This window comes from Vicugna pacos, chromosome 20 (assembly GCF_048564905.1).
Source record: "Vicugna pacos chromosome 20, VicPac4, whole genome shotgun sequence".
Lineage (NCBI taxonomy): Eukaryota > Metazoa > Chordata > Mammalia > Artiodactyla > Camelidae > Vicugna > Vicugna pacos.
The window spans coordinates 40,433,292-40,456,784 of record NC_133006.1 but is presented as its reverse complement, the minus strand read 5'-3'; the positions used below and the strand labels follow the sequence as shown (position 1 = coordinate 40,456,784).

General features: G+C 49.1%; 1 protein-coding gene across 2 annotated transcripts in view; it reads right to left on the bottom strand.

The window, feature by feature from the left end:
* The window catches only part of F13A1 (coagulation factor XIII A chain), a 123,787-nt gene extending 122,708 nt beyond the window's left edge, over window positions 1-1,079 (bottom strand). The window contains exons 1-2 of one of the 2 annotated variants that reach the window (XM_072945731.1): window positions 886-1,079; window positions 565-623 (exon numbers count right to left, since the gene is read on the bottom strand). The gene's annotated coding sequence lies outside the window, so the exon portion shown is untranslated. The remainder of the gene's footprint in view (window positions 1-564; window positions 624-885) is intronic. The other variant, XM_072945732.1, reaches the window with a different exon arrangement.
* Between the last annotated feature and the right edge of the window lie 22,414 nt (window positions 1,080-23,493).

Below are 23,493 nucleotides of genomic sequence, written 5' to 3'. Positions count from 1 at the left end.
GCCAGGTAAGGGAGGCCCACGCAGACCAGGCAGGTGAGGGCAGGCGGGCAGGCACGGCCTCCTTCTTGCCAGGTCTGGTGGGGGAGGCGCTCAAGTTTGGCTCCTGAAAGGTGGAGGAGGGGGGTGCCCGAGATGGAGAGCCAAGCTGGATGGATCAGACGGCGGCTCCAGCCAAGCAGGTGTTCTTACCTGGCTCTCCTCCTCTCTCCAACCTTTTGCGCCCCTTTTCCACAGCCTGCTGCCCTGAGGAAAGGGGGGTCTGTCCCTTCTGGGGGCATCTCAGTTGCCCCATTCTCATTTGTGGCCTTCCTTAGCAGGCAGCACCTCAGGAAAGCTTTGCTGGGTGCTTGAGTGAAGTCCCCACTGTCTAGATAGGTACTGAGTTCGCAGCAAGAAGGAAGGGAAGTGGACAGGTGCGACTGCCTCTGCTCTCTGCCCCCCTGCACCCCAGGTTCCACCTGCAGGACCCTCGGGGAAGCCCAGGCGCAGGGCGGGGACGTGGCGGGGCCCTGAGCCCCCGGGCGCAGGGCTGCGGGGCGCCGGTCAGGAGGGGCGGCTGCTCACCTGCGGTCCCTTCCGAGGTGCCCAGCGCTGGCTGGCTCTGTGCGGCTCTGGGATCCTTCCTCAAAAGGACGCAGGGAAAAAAAATCAACAAGAAAGTTGGCTCTTAAATAACTTCCTAAGAGTCCCCCCTCCCGCCCCCGTCCCACGGGGTTGTCTCCTCCCCTTCTTGACAGCTGGAGTCAGCAGCAGCTTCCAGGACGTTCAATCTGCCTCTGCCATCCTGCTCTTATTCTGGCTTGAGCCTCAGCCCCCTTGCTCCCAATTTCCCAGCCCCGCTTCTCCTCAGCAGCCCCACCACCAGTTCAGCCACCCCCGCCTCACCTGGTGGCTGGGGGCACCCCTGAGAACCTGCAGCCCAGGCAGACGGGCAGGCGCTGCCTCCTCCTTCGGTCTGAGGGTGAGGAAGAAGGGGCTCCCTCACAAGGGGCCGGTCCCCCTGCCCTCCAGGGTTCCGAGGCTGGCTGCTGCGGCTTGGCAGACGGGAGGCTCTGCCCTCCCACAGACAGGTCACAGACAGTTGTGACAACGCACAGAGCAAGAGCAACGCGTCCCTCTTGTGTAAATAAGGCTGAGGGGCATGGGCTAACTTCTCGAACGGTCCACAGCGCCCTGGCCACCACCCAACCACAAGGTTTCCTGCGGGGGCTGGAATGCCCAGCCCAGCCCAGGGGAAGGATGAGTAAAGTCCTTCAAGAGGGCCACAAAAATTAGAAAATAACACTTTGTTCCTTTTCTGAAAACCATTCTGGTTTCTTTTCAAATAACTGAAGACAAAGAAAAGACAGTTTTCCTTCGAAAGTTTTCCACATATTTTTTCTCCTCTGAGGCTGTATTTCTAAATGCACCTATTTTCAGCCGTGGCTATTTCTAACTGTCTCCTTTACTGTCTTCAAATTTCTGGCCCTGCCACTCAATCTAATTTAATAGGGAAAAAAAAAGATGGTTATGTGTTCTGTCAATTTTCTGCTACCAAATCTACAAACTTGCCTGCAAACGAACCCACCTCTTCCCTGTTTCTTCCTGCCCCTGCAGTTGAAAGGTTCCCGCCACCCTCCCGTCCGCGGCCAAGGGCACCGTCCCCGCGTTGCCTGTGTCCCTGTCGCCTACTTCGGGGCTCTGCTGCAGCACTGCTCCCCTCTTTCTCCTGCACCTCTGAGCTCCCCGGCACCATGCTTCCCGTCAGCATGTACACAAGTCCAAGCCTCTCCAGTATTTAAAAAAAAACCCGCCCTCAACCCACAGCTGCTACAGTTACCTGGGATTATGTGGCAGAGACCAGAACCGCCTGGGGTCCAGCCTTTACCTGAACCGCTGCCCGAGGCCCAGGGGCAGGGGAGGACTAGCCTGTCTCTTCCTTCCTCCTCCACTCTCCCCCCGTTGTCTCTCATTTCCAAGCTCAGCCAAATCAGCCCGTAAAGGTGGCGCCACCACAGCCGCGCTGGGGGGAGGGTCCCCAAACCACCCCCGTTCCAACGGACCACAAGGTGGACCCAGCAGACGGTCATCCTCGCAGCTGGATTTATTGCAGTGAGAGGACACAGCTCCAACTCAGTAGAGGGAAGAAGCACGAGGGGAAAAGGCTGAAGGAAGCCAGGTGCTAAGTGACCACGGGCCTCCCCCAGCACCCCACACACCCCCGACCGCCCACCCGCCGGCGGGGACCACAGGGCTCTGCCAGGGAGACAGTCGGAGACCCCGCGCCCAGGGGTTTTGTTGGAGCTGGTTGTGTAGGCCCCCTCTGCCTGGCATGGACCAGACTCGAGGCTCTTAGAAGCAGGTGCTCGGCATGAACCACCCCGACTGCACAGTGGAGGTCCCGTGAGTCATGCTTGTTGGTAAGGAATGGCGGGACGACTCCTGAAATCCTCATGCAGCCAGGCCACCTCACAAGGGGGTCTTTCTGAGGACAGCGGCAGGTCTGCTGAGCAGACTCCCTTCCGCACAGCCTCCCCCACCCCCATCCAGGCAGCGTAGAGCCGATGCAAGGTGATCTCAAGGCAAACAGTTCCAGGACTGGTGCATCCAACAGTGCACCTCTCATCACGGTGTGGCCAGTCCCTCCCTCTCCCTTCCCAGCACTGCAGTGGGGCCGCAACGATGGCCTGGAGAAAGAGGAGAGGTCCCTGGGGAGATGCATGTTCCCTGGCCTCCAGGCTCCCTGGGATCTTGAGGAGATGTGCATTCTTCCTGCGCGCAAAAGCCCTGACACATCTGCTCGCTTCTCTGCAACTAAAGGGGCCATGATCCCAATGTCCTGCTGATTGAACCTTGAAGAAAGCTGCAACTGACACCTCAGTGGCTACTCAAGGGGCAGAGCGAGAAAGCCTGGACACCCCCACCCCCACCAAGGCAGCTTGGCTCCCGTCAGAAACACGCTGCAGCCTTTAGGGACTGTCAGTAAACGGAAGGTGTGCAGATGGAGGGATTCCAAGCTCCCTTGATCTGACTCTTTGATTCTGAGTTTTCATTTATATGATATGGACACTCTTCCCTCCAAATAAATTACCATCTTTCTTCTACTTGGCAATATCCAGGAAGCAGACTGTTTGCTCAGGGGATGACTTTTCTGGCAAACTCTATTTGATTTACATGCAAAACTTCACATCCCAAACAAACAACTCAGTCACGTCTGGACCCCACTGGTTTTTTCCAGCGGAAACAGGACCTGGATCTCATTGGTTATATACACAGTTGCAGATGGAGGGGCATGGGTACCGGTAACAATGAGCCTACAAGGGTGCCTAACCCTCCAACACCAGTGACGAGAGTCCATCTCTTGGGGGGAGTTCTCCTCCAGTGCCCTTGAGTCTTAGGAGCTGGGGGGAAACTTTCCTCTCCAGAAGGAGGTGGGGCTGGGGGAAGGATGGGAGGGGGGCTGAGGAAAGAGTTAATCATCACCGTTGTGAGCAGCTGGTGAGGGAGTGGTCCTCTGCCTCCATTCATGTCTTTCTAGGAGCCTCAGGGGAGCCTTCACAAAGTCTGGCAAAGACATCTGAAGCCCCAAGAAGGAATTTACAAAGCACCATTGTAGCCGTGTCACAACAGAGCTTGGGTTTGAGAAAGGGCCATTCCTCCGACAGCTCTTTTCTATCTTCTTTGGGAGAGATGTAATCCACGCCTGTGGAAGCTCCAGATGGCAGAGATTTCTCCGGCTTCAGCTTTCCTGGGTGTGGCCCTCTCTCACCTGCGCTCTGCTTCCCCCTTAATCTACCTCCCCGACGGGCAGCAGCTGCCAGGCTGTCCCCACGGCGGGGCCGGCCAGGAGGACAGAGGCAGCAAAGCTGTCTCCTCCTTCGGGATGCAGGACTGAGCTGGCGCACTTGTGCGCTCACCACTAACATGAATATCCCTGTCGTTACCAGGATGGTTATTTTTAATTGCGGTGAAACACACATAATGTAACATTTACAGTCTTCAGTATTGTTCAGTGAATGATTCACTGTAGTGGTAAGTATCACACTGTTGTGCAACCAAGCTATAGAATTTCTTCATCTTGCAAAACCGAAACTCTGTATCTATTAAACAACTGATAGGAGAGAGAGAGCGAGTGTGTGTGTGTAAGGGCATTTGTGAATGTGTGTCTGGATGTGAGCGTGTGCATGTCTGTGTGAGTAGGTGTGTCTGAGTATGTACAAGGGTATTTGTGAGTGCGTGCCTGTACGTGGGGGGCACTGTCTAAGCCAATGTGTATGTCTGACCGTATCTGTGAGTGTGTGATGTGAGTGTGTGTCCAGGGGCAATGAGAGGACTGCAGAGGCACCCAAAAGATGTTTCAGCCCTGGGTCGGCTTCCTCGTGCCTCCAGGGTTCTGGCTGGACTTAAGGGGACTCCAAGAGGTATTTTAAACTTTAAAAGACTTTATAAATTATGAGAAAAGTCAACCATAACTGGACCTTTTATGGATGAAGCCTTCCAAGTTTGACGGGAGGAGACCGTCCTGTAAAATGTTGATTACTTAGAGACAACAGGAGTGGAGAGAGGTGTCCTTAGGAAGCTGTAGGCAGCCTCACCCGCGTGCGGCGCAGACACAGGGCGAAGGCTGCTTGGCTGATGCGATGCCTCTCCTTACTGTGGTGGTGCCCAGACTCCGCTGACCACAGACAGCAAAGACGAGACCCCACATCCACCTTTCCCACTTGTCTCACTTTGCCGGACAAAAAGCATTCAGCGATAACAAAGCATTGTGGGGGAAAACAGCAATTAAAATGGTAATGTAGCAATGCATATGAACAAAATGATCAATAGGAGTGAAACCTACCAGTAATTCCACAGATTTATCACAAGTGTTCATTGAAAGAATAGTAGCAATTGAAAACCACATCTCGCACCGGATAACAGGGATGTGCTACAAACGAGGCTTGCTTCATTAAAATTGCCAGAATGCCGACTACCTGTGTGTGTTCATGTGTCCAGGTTTGTGTGCACACACGTGTGCTCCTGTGTGGGCTCCAGCTCAGGAAGGGCTTTGCAGTGTGCCCCCGGGGGATATGACAGTCGAAGTTGGAACCTAGGCTTCCTCACCTGCTACCTGGGTGACCTCGGGCTAATTTCTTACTGTCTCTGCACCTCAGTTTCCTCACCTGTAGAGGGGTGATCATAATCAAGCCAACCTCAAGATCAAAGAGGAGGAAACATATAAAACACTGTGCACAGCCCCAGCACAAGGCTAACACTAAGTATTGCCAATAATGTCAAGGGTGAACTGAACAACCCCAAGTCATGGATATTTTGACTTTTTCTAAAAATTGGTATCATCTGTACTTTCTCACTATCTGGGAAGCGAACATTTAACTTGCTAATAATTTCAGGCATTTTCGTGTGTGTGGGGTCATCATCCGCACTTTTAGCGGTTTTCAGCCCAGCAGCTCTACAGGAGCTACCTCTGTAACTCACTCTTGTCCACGGGGGATTCAATTGATAATCAGCTGGTTGCAAATGTGTACATGAGGATACTTAAGGGTCTCTTTCTAACTGAAGCAAATGAAAAACCTTCCAATACAAGGAAGATTTCTGGGGAGTGGATCAGAGAAGAATTTTAGATGAAGTATGACAAGTGAATGGGCCAGCCTTGTGTGGTTGTCCGCTCTCTTTGGAAGCCCACATCCAGGTAGGTGGAAGGGCAGACCTTCTGGGGCATCTCACTAAAGTCCTGTAACGAGGCCCAGGGGTGCCAGCCAGTGTGCCCTGGTTTACAGCAGTCCCTTGTCCAAGGGCCCTGCTGCCCCTCGTCGTAGATGTTGTTGACATCACACAACATCTTCCTACTGATGCCGTGAAGCACGAGCACCAGGTCTGAAGGACTGTTCTAAAGGGGAACAGCAAAAGCAGAGGCAAACTAAACTTGGAGACTGGAAGAGGAGCTTCTAATGAGGTCAGGCCGGAAATGGAGGGGACATGATGTTCTGCAGGGTCTTCCCAGCAACAGAGCTTCTGGATAAGCTCTATGTATTTCTAAAGTGAGCCAAAGGCCATTGCATAATCATATGTGTGGGCGCTGCGATGCACCCAAAGAATGGGGCAAGTTCTCGTTTCTTTAATGCTCACTCAGCAATTTCTGCAGGGAGGTCTGCGGACAATGTGCCAGAGTCCTTCCTGTGCATGTGTTTCTTCCTGGCGCATTTTTCCTATCTCGATGGTAACTGAATGTTGTTAAAGTAGCCCCTGTAATACCAGTTGTACCGTACAGACATACACCGTGATCCACCACAAATATCTTCCACAACTTATTTTTAACTTAAATAAAAGCATAAAATTCATTTCCAATAAATGAATTAGCATCAATAGAATACCTCTGATTGATGAGAGCAATATGGGTTGCTGACAAAAATAAGGAAGTAAAGGCTTGCAGTGACTTGTGCACGGAGAGCCAGCTTTGTTTTCATGCTCGCCCTAAACAGTCAGCCACTCTCGTAGAACATTGGTTAGCAAATCTGAGAGCCACATGAGAAAAAAGCACCAAATATTTGCAAGGGTAGCTACTGATTTATGCTTTCTGAAATGCTTTCTTCATCAATAGTAATCCTTACTTAAGTAAGAGGTGCCCACCCTCCCCACTGCAAATAGTAGCCAGTTATCCACGTCCATTCTAATCCGCAGGGTTTCTCTTTCCTCCATGCTTTCTTTGGGCCACTTGTCCCATGGCTTTCATGTGCATCGGGTCAAAGTTCTTCTAACCATGGAGGGAGTGCAGAAGGAAGCAGGGGAGCCTTATACCGCCAGACCCGGGGACCGTCATGCATACCTTGTTGACAATCATCCTTTCCCGATCTGAGGACAGACATGGAAGGTACCACACACCTTCCAGAGGCAGAGAAACTTGGTGCCCACGAATGTGGGTGAACCTATTTGATGCCTGAGCCACTCCCACCAACCTCTTCTCTCTCCACTTTCATTGCTTCCAACTGTATAAACTTGGAACCTTCAGGCAAGATCTCATTTTGAGAGGGAGATAGTACTACAGGGGAAGAAAAATAAAATCTGTCATAGATGAGCACGATGAAGTTAATTCAATGAACTTGAGACTAACATGGCATGATTTCTTTCAGTCTCCAGTCCCCTGAGACGACTAACTTAATCTGCCACAGTACTAAGTTCTTCCTCTCCCTCCCACTCTCTATTATATACATACATGTAAAATTATATAGGTAATTTATTATCACAACCTATTTTAATCTTCATATGGGTATAATTGTTTTACCATACAGGAATTCAATGATATACATGTATGTATATTTACAAGTATACAAAGTGTATACATTTATACATACGTAAAGCATAAACATGTATTTATGTATGTGCATAATGGGTCTCACAGAACTGAGCAGCCTAGAGGAAGGTACGGAAATCAGAAACATTTTCATTCGATTTTTAACATTTGCCTTCAAAATGCTTTCATCCAAAAAGGCAGTTGTGTCTCCCATCACTCCTTACCTCGGGACTGATTCGAGAAAACACAGTCGTGATCTGCTGTGCAATATTAGGACCTCGTAGCTGCTGAGCAACTCACATCATGCAAAGCACTTAGATGAGGGCTGTTTAATTCTCTCAACAACCCTCTGCAACACCTCTGCACACAAGCAAGGAAACCGAGGCCTGAGGACACAAGGGCACTTGCGTATAATCATACAGCTGGTAAGTTACACAGCTGGGACTTGCACTAAAGTTTTTTTTCCCAAATTCAATGTTTCAGCTAAAATACACTCTCACCAAGCCATCACCTCTCTCTTACTCAAATATTCCCTGACCCTAACCCTAACCCATTCCCTTTAAGCCTACATGGTCAAAGGTCCGTCTAGAGGGAGACCTTTACTGCTCCTGGAAGATAATGATTGCCTCGATCCAAATCCTCTGAATGGTGATAGGCAAACAGGCACCTGCCCAGGGCTTTTTAAGCGCAGCAAGTAGGAGATGGTAAGTGAGGTGGCTCACCCGTTCCTGGTGGAGGCCATCCCTGTGGTGTTGGGGTGCCTCTATCCACCCTTGTCAGTCAACAAACTAGTTCTTAGTGGACCTCTGCAGGGGCCAGAGATTCTGCTCAGTGCTGCTGGGAATTCAGCAGGGAGCAAGACAGAGATTGTCTTTTTCCTCAAGAGTTTACCATCAGCCCCTAAGTTCATCGCTGAAGGGAAAGATGAACACTTACCGTGTGTCTGGGTCCCTTCAACCTGGATACGCCCGCCCACCCCCAAGAACTCTTTCTGACGGCTCGATCTTGTGGAATTTTGTCCTTTTCTACTCATATTCTGAATCTCCTTGGTGACCCAGAGCAGGTGAGAATGACCCCTTAGTCTGAGTACACCAGCCACCCACCATCCTCACTCCACCCCACACTTCCCATCCTTTCTCCAACCTAAAAACGCCTTTCAGCACAGGCAGGAAATATGACAGGAGAACGTTCCAGTCTAAAAATGAGAACAGAAAATACTCTTTGCTGCTGGGCCTTGGTGATCAAAGTGCACCACATGTGTTTGCCAGCTGTAGCTCAGATGGTTCCCATTTCACCCTGTGTTAATTTTTTATGAAACCCCCTGCGGCCCAGGGGACCCATAATTGGCTTTTAGTTCTTTATTCCATGCTGTCGTCTCTAATCGCTCAGAAGAGTCCACGGTAAGACTGACATGTTAAGGCAGCTCTCCTCTGTATGTACGTGTGCACCAGCCTTCCCGCCTGCAGGCAGCCTCACTTCTTTGTGTGGAATGTCAGTTACATTTTCCCTTTGGAGGGGAGATGAAGGGCGTGTTGGGCTATTAATGTATTTGTGCTTTTTAAAATCAGTTTTCCACATCACTGGTGTGATATACAGAGCACAGCCGATAACAAGCCTCAGACACTTTTCCCCAATTTCAGGCTGATTCTTCAGAGGAGCATGGAGTCCATGCAGCAGAGACATTCACAGTGAAGTCTGCTCTTGGAGTTAAGCACGCACCTGTGGGCAGGTGTGTCAGGTTGTCTCTGGATCCTTTAGTGCAATCAGCTATTGGCTCTCACAGTCTGTCCCTGGACCCCCTTTGCTGTCCCCGCCCCCGATGCACCCCATGGACCATTCAGAAAACACTATGGTGTAGAAAGGGGTGGGGCTTGCCGAGCTGCTGGCTGTCAGAGGTCCACCTGCAAGGCCAGCGCTACAATCTCTCTAATTTCGGATATCCTTTTCCTTCCCGACTTCGTATGCTTTTTGAAAAATAAGGGGAAAGAAAACCCTGGTCATCTGGCCTTACTTCCTTAAAGTGAAGCTAACAGAGGCAGACAAGGATCTGCCTGTGAAGGTGATTTTCTGCTAATAGTGATGGCACCTTCATACTCTGCACGGACCGCATGTAAGGTTCCCCTGAAAGAGAATTTCACGTCCTTGCCTTCTTCAACAGGTTTCGGTGATTTAGAGTCCAGGTTTTGCATAAGTAGCTGGGTTTGGGGAGGAAGATGTCATTTGGGGCAGTTTTGCCCGCTTACCTGACTGCTCCGTGGGAGTCAGGGAGACACCCCCTCTCACACGGTGACAGCTCGAAGGTACAGAGATGCATTCCCTCCAGTGTGTGGCCTCTGGCCCAGCCTCTGGGGAGGACGCCCTCTCCACGGTCACGAGCCCCCTCTCTCCTGCCAGCAGCCTCGGCCCTACTGTCACGTCCAGGTCTGCTAGTGTTTCCCTCACTCATCACAGACCATAAGAGCCCCAGGGTCTCACAGTCTGTCAAGTGCGTGAAGGCAGGATGTGGGAGAGGATCTGCCCTCGATTGTGTGTCTTACCCCATGTTCTCCGGGTAAGGACATAGTCTTCAGTTGCCTTTGTTCTGCCCTTGAAGACAAAAGGCGGTGCTGCTGTTTGAAGCTTTGGTTCATTCAGAAGGAAGCCATCGATTCAATTCTGCAAGTGTGCGCTGCACGCTTCCTGTGACCCAAGAGCAACGCCAGACGCTGCAGGGCTGAGCCTCTCCAAGTGCGTGTGGGCGACGTCACCTGGAGAGCCTCTGATTAGAGACACGGGCAGGGTCCCGTCAGCCTGCGTGTCTCACAAGTTCCCAGGGCTGTGCCGCTGTTTGCGGACCCACTCTGAGGAGCACTGCCACGAGAGCCCTTAAATGAATATGCCGGGTTCTGTGGGAGGACACTCAAACACATCCGAATTAGAGAACAAGACAGCCAATAACACGGAGCCCGATAATGCAGGTCCCTAGACACACTGTAGCAGAGGGGAGTGCCCGGGCCTTCAGGAGGCGATGAGAGAAACGTGGACCGAAGCTGTCAGAGTGCTTGCCGCCAGTCTGGGGTGAGGACTCGGAGGAGGCAGGGTTCTGAAGAAAGGGCATGAGGTGGATCGGGGGGAAGACAGAGGCAGGCTTTCCAGGACGGGAGGCTGAAAGTGGTATTTAATGGTAATTCAGGCAGTAATGTCACGGGCAGCTGGCACTGAGAGCTGATGGGGCTAGTTCTGCAGGGGTCGCAGCTTCTGCGGAAACAAACGAAGTCCAACCCGGTGAGAACAGGATGAGGCCCTTCCCTCGGAGCTTGCTGCACGGCCGGGGAGCCAGCCACCGTCACCGGGGCCCGGCGGGGACTCCAAGGCAGGCAGAGGTGCGAGAAATCTTCGAGGTGGAGGAAAGGGGGGCTTCGTGTCTGGCCCGCCCGGAGGCTGCTGGCAGGGGAAGGCACGGGCGGCGGCATTCCAGGTGATCTGTTCGGGACGCTTGCGTGTCTCTGTTTGCTCCTAATTTAGAAGTGGGGACAGGATCTAGAGAAGCTGCCTTTACTAAGTCCTGGCCATCTGGGGCTGATGTTGCGGCAGCCGCCGTCTGGCTTCCTGGGTTGCTCCCGGAGATGGGAATCAGGCTTCCTGCAAGGCCGGCTTCTGGGGCTGGTCACCGGAGATAAGGGGGCGGTTTCCAGGGCTGGCCGCTGCCGGCTGGGGGTCGGAGCTCCATTTCTGTGTCTGGTCCAGCCATCGTCTGTCTGCGTGTTCAGTCTCCCCGTTCTGTTCTGGAAGCTGTAGGGTTTGGGGGATTGTCCTGATGTCCCCTGTCCCTTCATTTGTTTTTTCTGTTCATAGTTTGAGAATAAGGGCTTGTATCCTCAGTCCTCTTACATGGTGGCTTTTGAGTGGCCCCTGCCCTTTTTCCTGAGTGCCCCGGGGGCCCCTTTTGTGTCCTGCTCCTCTATGATCCCGCAGTTTGATTGCCCCTAAGTAAAGCCCAGTCCTTAGGCTGCCTTGCTCCTCACAGCGAGGAGGCAACGGCTCGTCCCACCGCAGAGATGCCAGGGCTGCTTGGCCGGCATCCAGGACGAAAGGTCATGGTTCTCCCCGTGACCTCACATGAAAGGACTGTTCACTGCTCTCTGCAGAAGCTCTGAGTCACCAGATGCAGGGGAGTCCACAGATCGCAGTGCCCCTACTGATGGCAGAAATGGGAACCCTGCAGGCGGGGTCGTCTGTTGCCCAAACCAACATCCTACAGGCCTGCAGGCCCCAAGCAACCGGGCAAGGCCACCTCTCTTCCTGGCAACCACAGCAGCGCTCCCTCGACACCACACTGAGGCTTTGCGGGGTTACCCGCTGCTCTCACCACCTGTCGGCAGCTGCTCTGACCAATTTATACCTTCCAGTAGAGACGGCCTTCCTCCAGGCTCCTTGACTAGTTCTTTGATGACAGTACGTGACATATTAGCCGCCTCCCAACCTCTGCAGGTGGCTCCACCTGTTTATTTATCCCATTTCCTCTCCTCTGGGTGGGACTCCAGGATGCGCAGCTAACTCAGGTCTCTAAGTGAAGCTCACAGTGGCCCGATCTTTCTTTCTCTCTGAATTGCTTGTTTGCGGCACTTAAACTCTTTTTCATGGAAAAATTCAACAGGTAACTCCGTCTTGTGTTAGATTAATCCAGTGAACAAAAACAGCCATAGGCACTCAACATAAAACACTTCAGCATTCAGAAAATCCATAGCTTATCCAAGCAATAGAAAATCCATCCAAGAAATTCATTGATTATTTAAATAAACATCTATATTATCAAAATAAATAATACATCTGCAATCTAGAACTTTTTCAGCTTTGACTTTAGACATGTTGAGTATGTTTGAGCTTTTTTCTAGGGAAAAACTCAAATATTTGTGTTTGTTGCACAAGAGATGACAAGTTAAGTTACAGAAATGATTCTCTTATATGTACTGAGAAAGAGAGGTCCCTAACTATCCCTCAGTAGCTGGTTTCCCTTCCTTTCACAGTAATTGGATTTTTAGCCAAAGAATCCTACTCCCTAACTTCTCTCATAGCTCACTGGGGCCAAGGGACTGAACCCAGGACCACGGGAGATACGTGGAGATGTGTGTGAAATTTCTGGTGTGAGTCCTTAAAGATGGGGTGTGTCCTTTCTTACTCTAGCTTCCTTCTTGCTGGGTGGAATGTGAACATGTTGGCCGGAGCTGAAGCAGCCTCATGGATCAAAAGGTGGAAGCCTTAAGGATGGGATGAAGCAGCAAATTGGAAAGAGCTTGAGCTCTGGTGGCTTCTACTCCAGCTCCGGACCACCTAGTCGAACACTTAGGTAAGAGTAAAATGAACAGGTGTCCAGTTTAAGACACTGTTATTTTTGTTTTTTAATCACTTGCAACCAAATCTAATCCTAGTAAATATATACACCCAAGTAATCAAAGAGCAAGGAGTAAATTTGCATTGTTCTTAGACGGATGGGAGGGGCGTTTATGCTATGTTGTTCTAACTCTCACCTTTGTTGTTCTGAATCAACCCGGGAACACACTCGCTGGAGTCACAGACAGGAACTCATCACCGTCGCAGGCTTCAGTGTGTTACAGCTGCTCATCCCCACAGGACGATACAGACACTTGCCTGTGTGTTATCACCAAGAATAAAGTAATGTCATATTAGATACGTAAGCAGTGATGATATCACAGCACCAGGAAAGCCTCAGGTTAGAAATGATGGAAGAATGAGTCCTCTTTAAAACAAACAAACACACACACACACACACACACACACACACACACACACATGCCATGACAACAACCAAAAAGACCAGAACAGGCTTAACATAAAAAACTTGGATGGTAACAGCCAGGCTTCACAATCTCAGTCTCAGGTACCTTCAAGGACAAGCAGGCAATGTAAACGTGGTGTGATTTAAGACTTCTGAGTGACAGAAACTCATACTTAAAGCCTGAGATTTCTTGCTCTGTCTGGAGGCACTCAGGTTTCTCTAAAATGTGCTTCTGGCCAAATAAAACACTTCTGTGGGCTGGTCCCGTGTCTAAGCCATCAGTCTGTGCCCCTGGTAAATTTTGATCACCGTTTGCCTCGGGTTCTGGTAGGTTCCGTCCTTGGGGGAGGACGTGATCACAGCCTTCACGAAGTTTGTAGTCAAGGGGAAGAAAGCGGACCAGCACAACTTCTGTTTGCACGATGACCTTTAGAGCCTGAATTGCCTCCCTAGGGTCAGGAGGCACGGCCTGGGAAACTTATCGTCGAGCTTGGTCTGAGACACGCGACTCAGGTCAGAAACCCAGTCTAAGTGCCAGACACACAAAAGAAAGACGTGCGCAGCCAGGGTCGGGACCAAGAGATACCTAACTGCAGAACTCAGGTCTCAAATCCAAGTAGTACGCCGTCAGTTGTTTTTTGTTTCCTTTTCAGCTTTACTGAGATTATAATTGACACAGAACACTGCATAAGTTTAAGGCCTACATGGTGATAAGCCATCAGTCTTTGAAGCATATGGCAAGAAGTAACCTGAATAAAGATGTCGAACTTAGATTTTTTAAAAATGAAACAAAATAAAATTGATGTCTGGTGTGTTATATACCAAAATCAGTGTTAAGTTCAGGGAGGATATATGTACATGATACAGACTGACAGGCTGATGGCCAGTCCTCCCATTTACCCATTCAGAAATACAAGGCTCAAAACAATCCCGTAAAATCAGGATTTATAATAAAGCCTCAAGCAAGATGACCTACTTGGTTCAAGGCCCCTTTAATTTAAATAGGTGATATGATCTTGGAAATTACTCGCAATACATCTGTTCCCTTCAATCTCATTTAATTGTTGGCAAGTGAACAACATTACGGCACAGACTGCTGTTAGGCGCCACTGGTCCCACTCCTCATGTGACAAAATTGACCATTCAGAAAATTAAGGCACATTTTCCTATAACATCATTCTTTTTTTCCCAGTCACAGCATTGTGCCCCAGTTAACATTACCTAGCTAGAAAAAAATAGATAATTTCCTTGGGAATATAAAAGGGACTAGAACACGGGAAGATACTATGAGAAACCACAGACTTCAAAGAGGAATGAATCACAGATCTTAGCCTTACCCTTATGTGTACTTTTCACTTGTGATCTGTCTTCACTCAAGTGAAGGGAGACAGCATGGACAAGAAACTGCCAAAGCAGCTCAGTGTACAGGAATCAACATATTGATTGAAAAGGAGGAGAGCACGGCTCAGGAGCCTCAGCCTGATGCCTCACATCTACACTGAGGGACAGATGGAGAGACAAACTGACATCCGAAAGGTCACCGATTTGGATATTCCTGGGACAGACGTGCTCCCAACTGGGAATAAATCTATGAGTCGCTGAAGTGTGGAAGGCTAATCCTTTGCCTTCATCAAATATTTAGAGATAGCACAATACTCACTGGAAAAAGCCAAGAGGGGAAGAAAGGGATTTTTAGCTTCTGTGGTTGAAACAAGCCAGACGCTTTATTAAAACATCAGAGTTATCTCTTCCATGAAAACAAGAATTTCTTAGTGAGATATGTTCAAAAGGGATCACCAGTTTTACATACGTCTTTACACAGTGACACTAAAATCCCTCTTAAACGTATCACAGAATCAAAGAGGCCGAGGGGTTACAAGCCAGCGGGAACCGCTTGGTCTGCTGGACAAGTGACTGACTCTTTTACATTCAGGATTTGACATTAAAGACTTCTTTCGAGGTTTGGTTGCTGGCCTGAAATAATACGGGGAGGCTCCCCTCATGAATCTCTTCCTCCCATGAAACTGTGTCAGAGACAAGGGCGGAAAAAAAGAAAGATCACTAACCTGTATGTGGCTATTTTTAGAAAAATTAAGTATAAAGCTTTCAATATGTAAAGTTGATCACTAGAATAAGAGCTATCCTGAGATCCCCTCCCAATATGATGAAATAACCCAGTAAGCAAAAAACCCAGTAAGAAACTTCTTTCTAATCATGTAAAGATTCTGCACAACTAGACAATGAACCCTAAGAGTGCAGCCACAGTAAAACTGGGCTCACTAAGACACAGAGGGCTGTGATCGAACACAGCAGTCATCACCAATTAATACCATCCTGCTGCCCAGAAATGTAGTTCTTTTTCAGAACATGGGATGTCCTTTTAAAATTTTATTGGTAAGGGACAAAATAACGACACGAGACGGGAGTGTTGAAAGGTAATCCATACCTTCAGAGAAAACCAGAGGCTATTGTGGACAATGATACCACACACACTGCACTTACCTCTCTCCTCACTGCGAGCTACGTTACCTGCCAGCTGCTGGAACCCCTAAGCAATAGAAAAACAACAATTATGTGCTTTGTTTTGGGTTTATTAGTTCAGATTAAAAAAAAAAAGGCTGGTGTTGAAAGCACAACCGATTTGCAATAATAACGCTTAACTTAAAGCCACTGCGTGGCCACCTGAGGCTGGGCGGCTCCGGGCAGTTCACCTAATCATCTTGTTGTCTTGCATTTCTTTTCTCTAGACTGAAGCATTTGAATAGATCGTCTCTAAAAGCTTTTCAAGATCCAAGCTTTAGAAAGTTATACGCGGCTGTTCCTTCCTTGAGGAGCCCCGGGCGGTTTTGTTGTCACTGTCCCACAACCCCTGTTGGGGACACCATTGCTTTCTCCTTCAGGATCTTTCCTATGAGACCCCCAGGCTTGAGGGCAATCGCTTAGATGACACCTTCCTGATCTGCGCGCCCAGCGCAGGGAGACCAGTCTGCTCTGTGGCTGGCAGAGCATTATCCGTCCACTCATGGGTTTATGAAGGCATATATATTTAACGGCATTTTTATGAAAATTAAGACAAATTAGTAAACAAAATGGTGAGGTGCAATCACAAAATTCTATGCCATGGCTTCAGACTGCACCCGTGACTTTCCCACCCAAATCACAAACTCAGGGAGTACTGAGCACGGGATGCAGGAAACTTGCAGCAGAACGTCCACCCCTCATGGGAGGGAAAAAGCAGACAGACGTATGTCTCATTTCACGCGAGTCATTAAAGGAAGGTGGGAGAGTTGAGTCTCATTTGGAGATCGCTAAATGAAGAGGACGGAGAACTTAAAATAAAGCTCAGGGGATATTAAAGATCAATCTGGAATTTAGCTCTTTCTGTCATGAGACACTGGAGTTCTGCACAAATTTTGTTAGTTTGTTTTCACAAACTGAAAGAAATCTCTTTCAATTCTTCAGTGATGATGGACATGGTATCACTTCTGTTCTGAGCTTTTGACCTTGATTTTGCTTCTGCTTCAGAAATTAGGAGACTTGTGACTCATCTGCACTTTGTCAACAAAGAGGGAAATTAGCTTGTCCTACATCCAACCATACTTGTCAAGAGGGAAGGGGGACAATATGGAACAAATGCTAATGGAATTAAAAGCCACCTGCTATTTGTGTAGATGGAAGTTTAGATAATTATCCATTAAGGATTTTTACATTCATTTGGAGGGTCTTATCTCTTAACAGAGACCTTTGCAAATAAGCACATTGGGTTGAACATCAATTGACTTATATATAAATCAAGTACTAAATAGTTAAAAGCATCTTCCTTTTTCACTGTGACTCTTAGTTACCAAGAGCTTCACTAGATCACTCTGAACGCCTCTCCATGGTCACCCCTGACGTTTTCTGACACGCTTCCCAGAATTCAGGACCAAGTAACATCTGGCGCCACATTTATGATTTATCATTACATAAACCAAGAGTGCCCACATGAAAGAAGCATGCTGCAAACACATTTAGCTCCAATAATAAGCACTATTTGATTTCTGCTGTTGACTTTTCATAGAACTTCCACAAATATAAAATAAAAAATCACATTTAAGCAGTGGATGACTGTATCTGTCTCATTAATCCTTAGGCTGCATCTCGTGTCCAGTAATTATAAGAAATGAATATAATAATTTTTAAATGGTCCTGATGTTGAAAAGACGGTAAAGTAATGAGGTACACCCTGGGCAACTTAGTATATCTTTTCAAAGCTACTGACCAAGAGACTACGTTGATTTTGCAAGATTATTCCAGAGAAGTACATTTTTGATGGTGGAAGATAAGCACATTCTCAAAGTGGCTCAAAATTTACCTCCTTGTAACACAAAGTGCACTTGAACAATCACTGTTCTTACCTGCTTATTGCCACGCTGGGAAGACACAATTCTGTGTTTCCGATAATGTGTTCTTTGCGTTTGCATCACTTAGGTTTATGAAACTGGTGAGTTTCATATTTACTGGACTTTTAACGTCTCATCTTCAAGTGACTGGCTCGGCCAGGCGTTGATGCAGAAACGTTCTGTGCGGTGCTGTGCTGGGGGAGCTCTGCTCGACACACTTGCCAGATCTACCCCTGCTCCACCACAGGAGTCAAACCTGCTGGATTGTAAATGGAACAGTAGTATTTCTCACTTGCTTCCATCTCTACCTGACTTAGATGAAGACTGTAAAAAACAAAAATACCTTCTGGGCACTGCTTTCTGCATGGGCTCTGCATATCTTTATCACAGCAGTCACCCATTTTCTAGAACTCTAGGGCTGCATTCCTATGGGCCCTTTCACCCTCATGAGGTTTGGGTCTTAAAAGCTTCAGAGGGGACCGGGACAGAATTTTAAAAGCAGTAATTTATTACTGGACATAGTATCAATCCTTAAGCATCTCCGCACCCTCTTGTCCTCCAGGCAAACTCCCCCATCCGGTACCTCACTGGTGGTTAAAAGACCCTATAAGCTGAGGAAGACAGTGCATTAGCCATTCCAACCCTTCGACTTACCAGAGCTTCCCTTCTATTCCTACGCATTGTGTTACATTCAGGCAGTACACAGCTAGCTCAGAGCAGTTTTTTTTTTTTTAATAAAGAGTTGTTCAGTGAGAGTCTGTTGGCTCCTTGCTTGGTTTATTACTGCCAGCACAGCATTAAAAAGGACCATTTGATAGAGCGGTCAAGGACTTCAAGTGATGTAAGGATTTCAGTGATTGCTCAACCAGCGGATCAAAATGATCTAACATCATCCTGTGAGCTTCGCAAAGCAAACTATCCTTGCTTTTTGTTGCCATTACCTGTTGGTCATTAAACGAGGAACAGCTGCGTAGGCAAGCCCCCAAGAGCAGCGTCTGTAAAATAAAAGTAGAAAAACAAGAGCTTCATGGCGGAGAAAGCCCCTGTAATCAAGGGATCGAAGAGAGTCCAGGAGCGGAACAAATCAGCGTCCACGCCCCCTGACCCGATGCACCTTTGACGTATTGCTGCCCCAAACGCACAGCCCGAATCTCATTGGAACGAAACATCAAACGAACTCAAACTGAAGGACATTCTACAGAACATCTGGCCCGTGCGTCAAAAATGTCAAGGTCATAAAAATCAAGCAAAGACTAAGAAACAACCATTCCAGATTAAAGGAGACCAAGAAGACAGACAGTTACACGCAATACGTGATTCAGGAGTTTGCCTACCAGCAGGACAAGTGGCAGAATCGGAATGCGGTCTGCAGGACAGATGAGAGAATTGTGTGAAGGTTGATTTCCTGATCTGAGTATCTGCACAGCAATTATGTAAAAGAATGCCATTGTTTTACCCGTACAGAATCATCCGGCCATTCCCAGCTACAAGGGAGACTGGGAAGTTCAGTGTATGTGCTGAGCACAGGGGGCTGGTTAAGATTCAGAGTGCTACAAGCCAAGGAGAGGGAGAAGTAGGTCCTCGGGTTAACCTAGCGGTCTTCCCGCAGAGTCGTGGGAGAGCTGGTGAAAAGACAAGTTCACGTAAGACAAAGGCTAAGTTTAAGGCTATAATGGGTGGTTGCACGGCATGAAACTCTTCCCTGGCCTCGCATGGGCTGGAATGGAAAGACCAGGCAGGGAGCCTCCTCTACCACAGTCTCCCCAGGCCCGTACGTTCTCCTTCACCCCCACTTTGCTTTGTCTGACTCTCACCAGTCCCCTGTACCTACCTGCCCCACCCATGACCTTGAATGGCTGGCCCAGTTCCCAAGCCTGCATTCCATAGCAGGGCCAGCTTCCACCTTCCACTACCCGTGCTCCTTACATCTCAGCTCACTTCTGGCTGTTCCCACTCACACATTTGTGAAAGGACTTCAGTGGACCACCGCATGCAGAGAAGTGCTTTAGGACAGCTGCCCACCCCTGGTCTGATCACATGTGGCTTAAGGGAGAAGAGGCAGCCACACGTTCTCCTGGACTCTCCTGGCTACGGTCTGAGATGCTCCAGGAAGAATAAATACAGTGAGAAATGACTGTGACCTCTAATACAGTGCCTTTGACGGGCTGCAGATTCTTCAGAATGCTTTTCACTTGGAAGAAAATGCCAAAATGGAGATGAAGTGGCCCATTCATTTCCAGAAGTAAAAAGCTGCTAGGATTCATCCTGAGAGCAACAAATCTAGCAGCCAAAGTGGAAAGATGCAGTAAAGATAATGAAATAAAATTACTCCCTATAAAAAACAAAACAAAACATGATCGACCTTTGTTCAAAGCCCTTTTCCTAAGGGCATGTGTGTAGAAACGGATGGGACATGGGTGGGGCAACGGCAGTTGGTCCAGGCAATCTGCAGTTAAATTAAAAGAGAACTGAAACTTGTGGGGTTCCCCCCTCCCGAGTAAGCTTTCTGCCTTTCCTTGAATCTTTTTTCTAGGCTCAGAAGGTCTTGGTAAATCTGGCAGCTGTCACAAAATACCATCTGTCCTAAGAAAATGTGTGCAGAGGTGGCTGTGACCCAGGGGATTTTCCCAAATGCTGTCAGCATCATTTCCACCCGTAGAGGAACATGATCAAGTCCCTGACAGGAAGGCGAAAACCCTACAAAGCAAAACCCCAAACGCTCTTCATGGGAACAGGTGCAGGTTCAGGTAGAGGACTGGGTGGTGGCTACTCACCTGTAAGAGAGGGGAGGTGAGGAGGAGTCCACAAGGACACACGGACAGGAGAGAAAAGAAGGGAGAGGCAGGTGGGTCACAGAAAGTGGGCAGAGTTGGTCGTGCGAAAATCCACCCACATCTGGTTATGTGTCGGGGCTGGTCAGTACTGCGGTAACTGGTCTGCCAGCTCAGAGCCGCTCCTGACCTGGGCCAGGTTGACAGGTAAATGCTGTTAAGCCCTCAGTCTAGTTAAGTGACAGATTCAAACCTGTCCTCATGAGCCCTCTTTAAGGAAGTCAGCTGAAGCCCTTTTAGCCTCGTTCTGCCATCACGGATAAGAGGTTTTCTCCAAGTCGCAGAGGAAGCCGTGTACCTACACTCAGGCTGACTCTTCCGGGTCGGCAGGCAAAACGTGATTCTGGTGCCTCAACTTGGCAGGTCAGAGCACTGCGATTACCTATCGTCTCCCTGCAAAGTTGTGGCTGTGAGGCCTGTTTCCTTGGAGATCACCCAGCTCTTTTTTAACTAAGATTCTGGATGTAGTTCAGAGCCGGAAAACAGCAGGCTTGACAAATAATTCCAAGCCTGCTGCCTTTGTTGTGGAAGCGCCCCAAACATGCGGAAACAGCCCCCTGATTCCACCAGATGTTTCAGAGGAACTTGGGAGATGCCTCTAAAAGTGAAAACCTCAGCTGGGCAAGGCCAACTGCACACAACTGAGAGAGCCCAGAAATACGTGCAAAGGAAACACACACACACACGTACACTGTACACATCCCAGACCACATTCACATACATCCCCGCACACACACCACATACATACACACACCACACACATGCACAATACACATCCCAGACCACATTCACATACATCCCCCCCCACACACCACATACATACACACCACACACACGCGCGCGCGCACCATACACATCCCAGACCATTCACATACATCCCCACGCACACACCACACACACCATTTTCAATTCCACAGAAAACCCAGGACGTAGCAGCACTTCATGGATCACGTTTCGGGAAGGGTGGCTGAGCTGCAGCGGACGGTGTCAGTCACAGGGCCGAGCTGCAGGGAAGGGGCTGCTGTGGCCGAGCCTGTCCCCCCGCCGGGGGAGACGGCCAGCCCGGCACCCGCGAGGGGCTGGGCACCGAGACCAGCACGTGCCGCCTGGCGGGGACGGCGGCGCCCGGCTGGCGCAAACGCACGTGTCCTCCCCGTTTGAAGCCTTGAGGCCACGCGCCCAGGCGGGTGCTCGGCCCCCACGCTCCCGGGGCGCAGAGGCTGACTCCCGGCAGCAGTGGTCGGGGGGGGCCATGGCGGGGGTGCGTCTGCCCCTCCTGACGCTCCCGATTCAGCTTGACGGAGCCCTGGGCTCTGCAGAGTTACAGCGGGCACACCTGCTAGTGTTGACTGAAGTAAGGTGCACGACGGAAAAGCTGAGCATTAGGTCTTATCCGGTGGACATTTCTGAGGACTGAGCCCGGGATGACAGCCTCTCAGATCTCTCAGAGGGACCGCTCCGAAGAGGTAGGGGAGGAGCCAGGATGCACAGGAGTTTTCAAAACAAAGACCAGGTAGTCAGAACATCAAAAGATTACTGTTAAGTAAAAAACCCCAGATGTATCTCAAGGTGAGGCATGTAGCGCTTTTCTTCGTTTGGGGAGGCACAAAGATTCGGGCTCACTGAAATCATTCATTTGCTATGCACCTTAGCTCTCTGGGGTCCTGCCTGTTTTTCCATATCCTGAGCTCCCTGGGGGGCACCCTGGGGCGCTTCAGAGGCCAGGCTGCCTGCTGGTCGCCATCCTGAGCTGGTGGCGGTGGCTGACGACTTGGTGGCCACAGCATTCTTTGTTTACCGATACGGCTTGCAGTTTTTTTCATTCACATTAATACTGCAAAGAAATGTTCATTGTGGTACAGCTCATACTAAAGGGTGTGAAAAGTCAAAGGAAATCAACTTTCACAAGATTTCGTGTAAGATTTTCACAAATTTTATCTACATTTATTTACCTCAGGTGAAAAAAGAAATGGTCTAAATCTAGTTGTTTTTTTTTAATGTAACCAAAGCATGCAAAAGGCACACAAAAAAATCGATTGTAAGTGTGAATGTCTCCTTACTCACCTATGAGAAAAATCCAGGCCTCCATCCTGTTGACTGCTGTTCCTGAGGAACGAGTGACCACTGCGACCACCTCGACTGTGATGAGTTAATTCAGTTCAAGCTGCAAAGTTTGCTGGCTTGCGAACTGGAACACCGCAGCCGAGAGCAGGCGGCCTCCTTCCCAGCTAACCAGATACATGTCAAAGGAAGTGAAATCTTCACAGGCCACAGATGAGGACACGTTTCTGTACAAAATAAAGACGTAGGTCAACATTCACTGAAGCCACAGGCTGAAACATGCAAACGGCCGCCCGGCGTGGCACGTGGCTGTCCCCGTGAACACTCTTGGCGCCAGGAGACTTGGATTTGAGGACGAGCTCTGCCATGTGTACAGTGCGGTCTAGAGCCTTTTAACCTCTCTGAACCTCAGTTTTGTTATTTATACAAAAAAACTAATAACTTTCTATCTCATTCAGGCCGTCATGAGGATTAAGTGAGGCTTACAGACATACATGCCCCTTTGGGGAATGTGACACAACTTACATACAGTTGTTAATTCTTACCAGCCCATGTTGTTCTCACGATACCCTAACTGAAATAAGAGTGAACTCCTCAAAAAACACCCCGAAGTGTCAAAATCATGGCATTCTTTCCGTCATCTAGTTGCCACAGAGATTTCTGACTGCATACCCCTCTGAAATAACATTGCCCCTGCTTCCTTTCAACTAAAATTCCAAATATTGGGAAGACTTATTTGTAATTTAGTTTAGCAGTTTGGAAGGATGTCGAATATTTACCATGCTGTCTTTTTTTTTTTCTCCTGAGGATGCGGGATCCTCAAGGTGATTTTCGGGTACGCAGATCCCCTCTTAACAACTCAGCCTCTCCTTCTCTCCCACGCAAACTTGTCAACAGTGCTGACAAATGAGAATTACAGTGCAGTTCAGACCAAGAGGTGTGATAAGTCAGAGGAAACCTGCTTTGGCAAGAATCACTTAGTGGAGGCGATAAAGACAGCTCTGAGCTGCAAATGCCACTCCCGCCCACGTGGACGTCTCAGCGGAGCAGGCGGGGGTCCTCCTTACCGTGAACCGCTGGGCGGCCGGGAGCCTGACCGGCATTTATCATTCATGAGAAATGGAGCCAGCACATCCCAGACCTTCGCAGAGCCTCGCGGTCCTTAACGCGGTG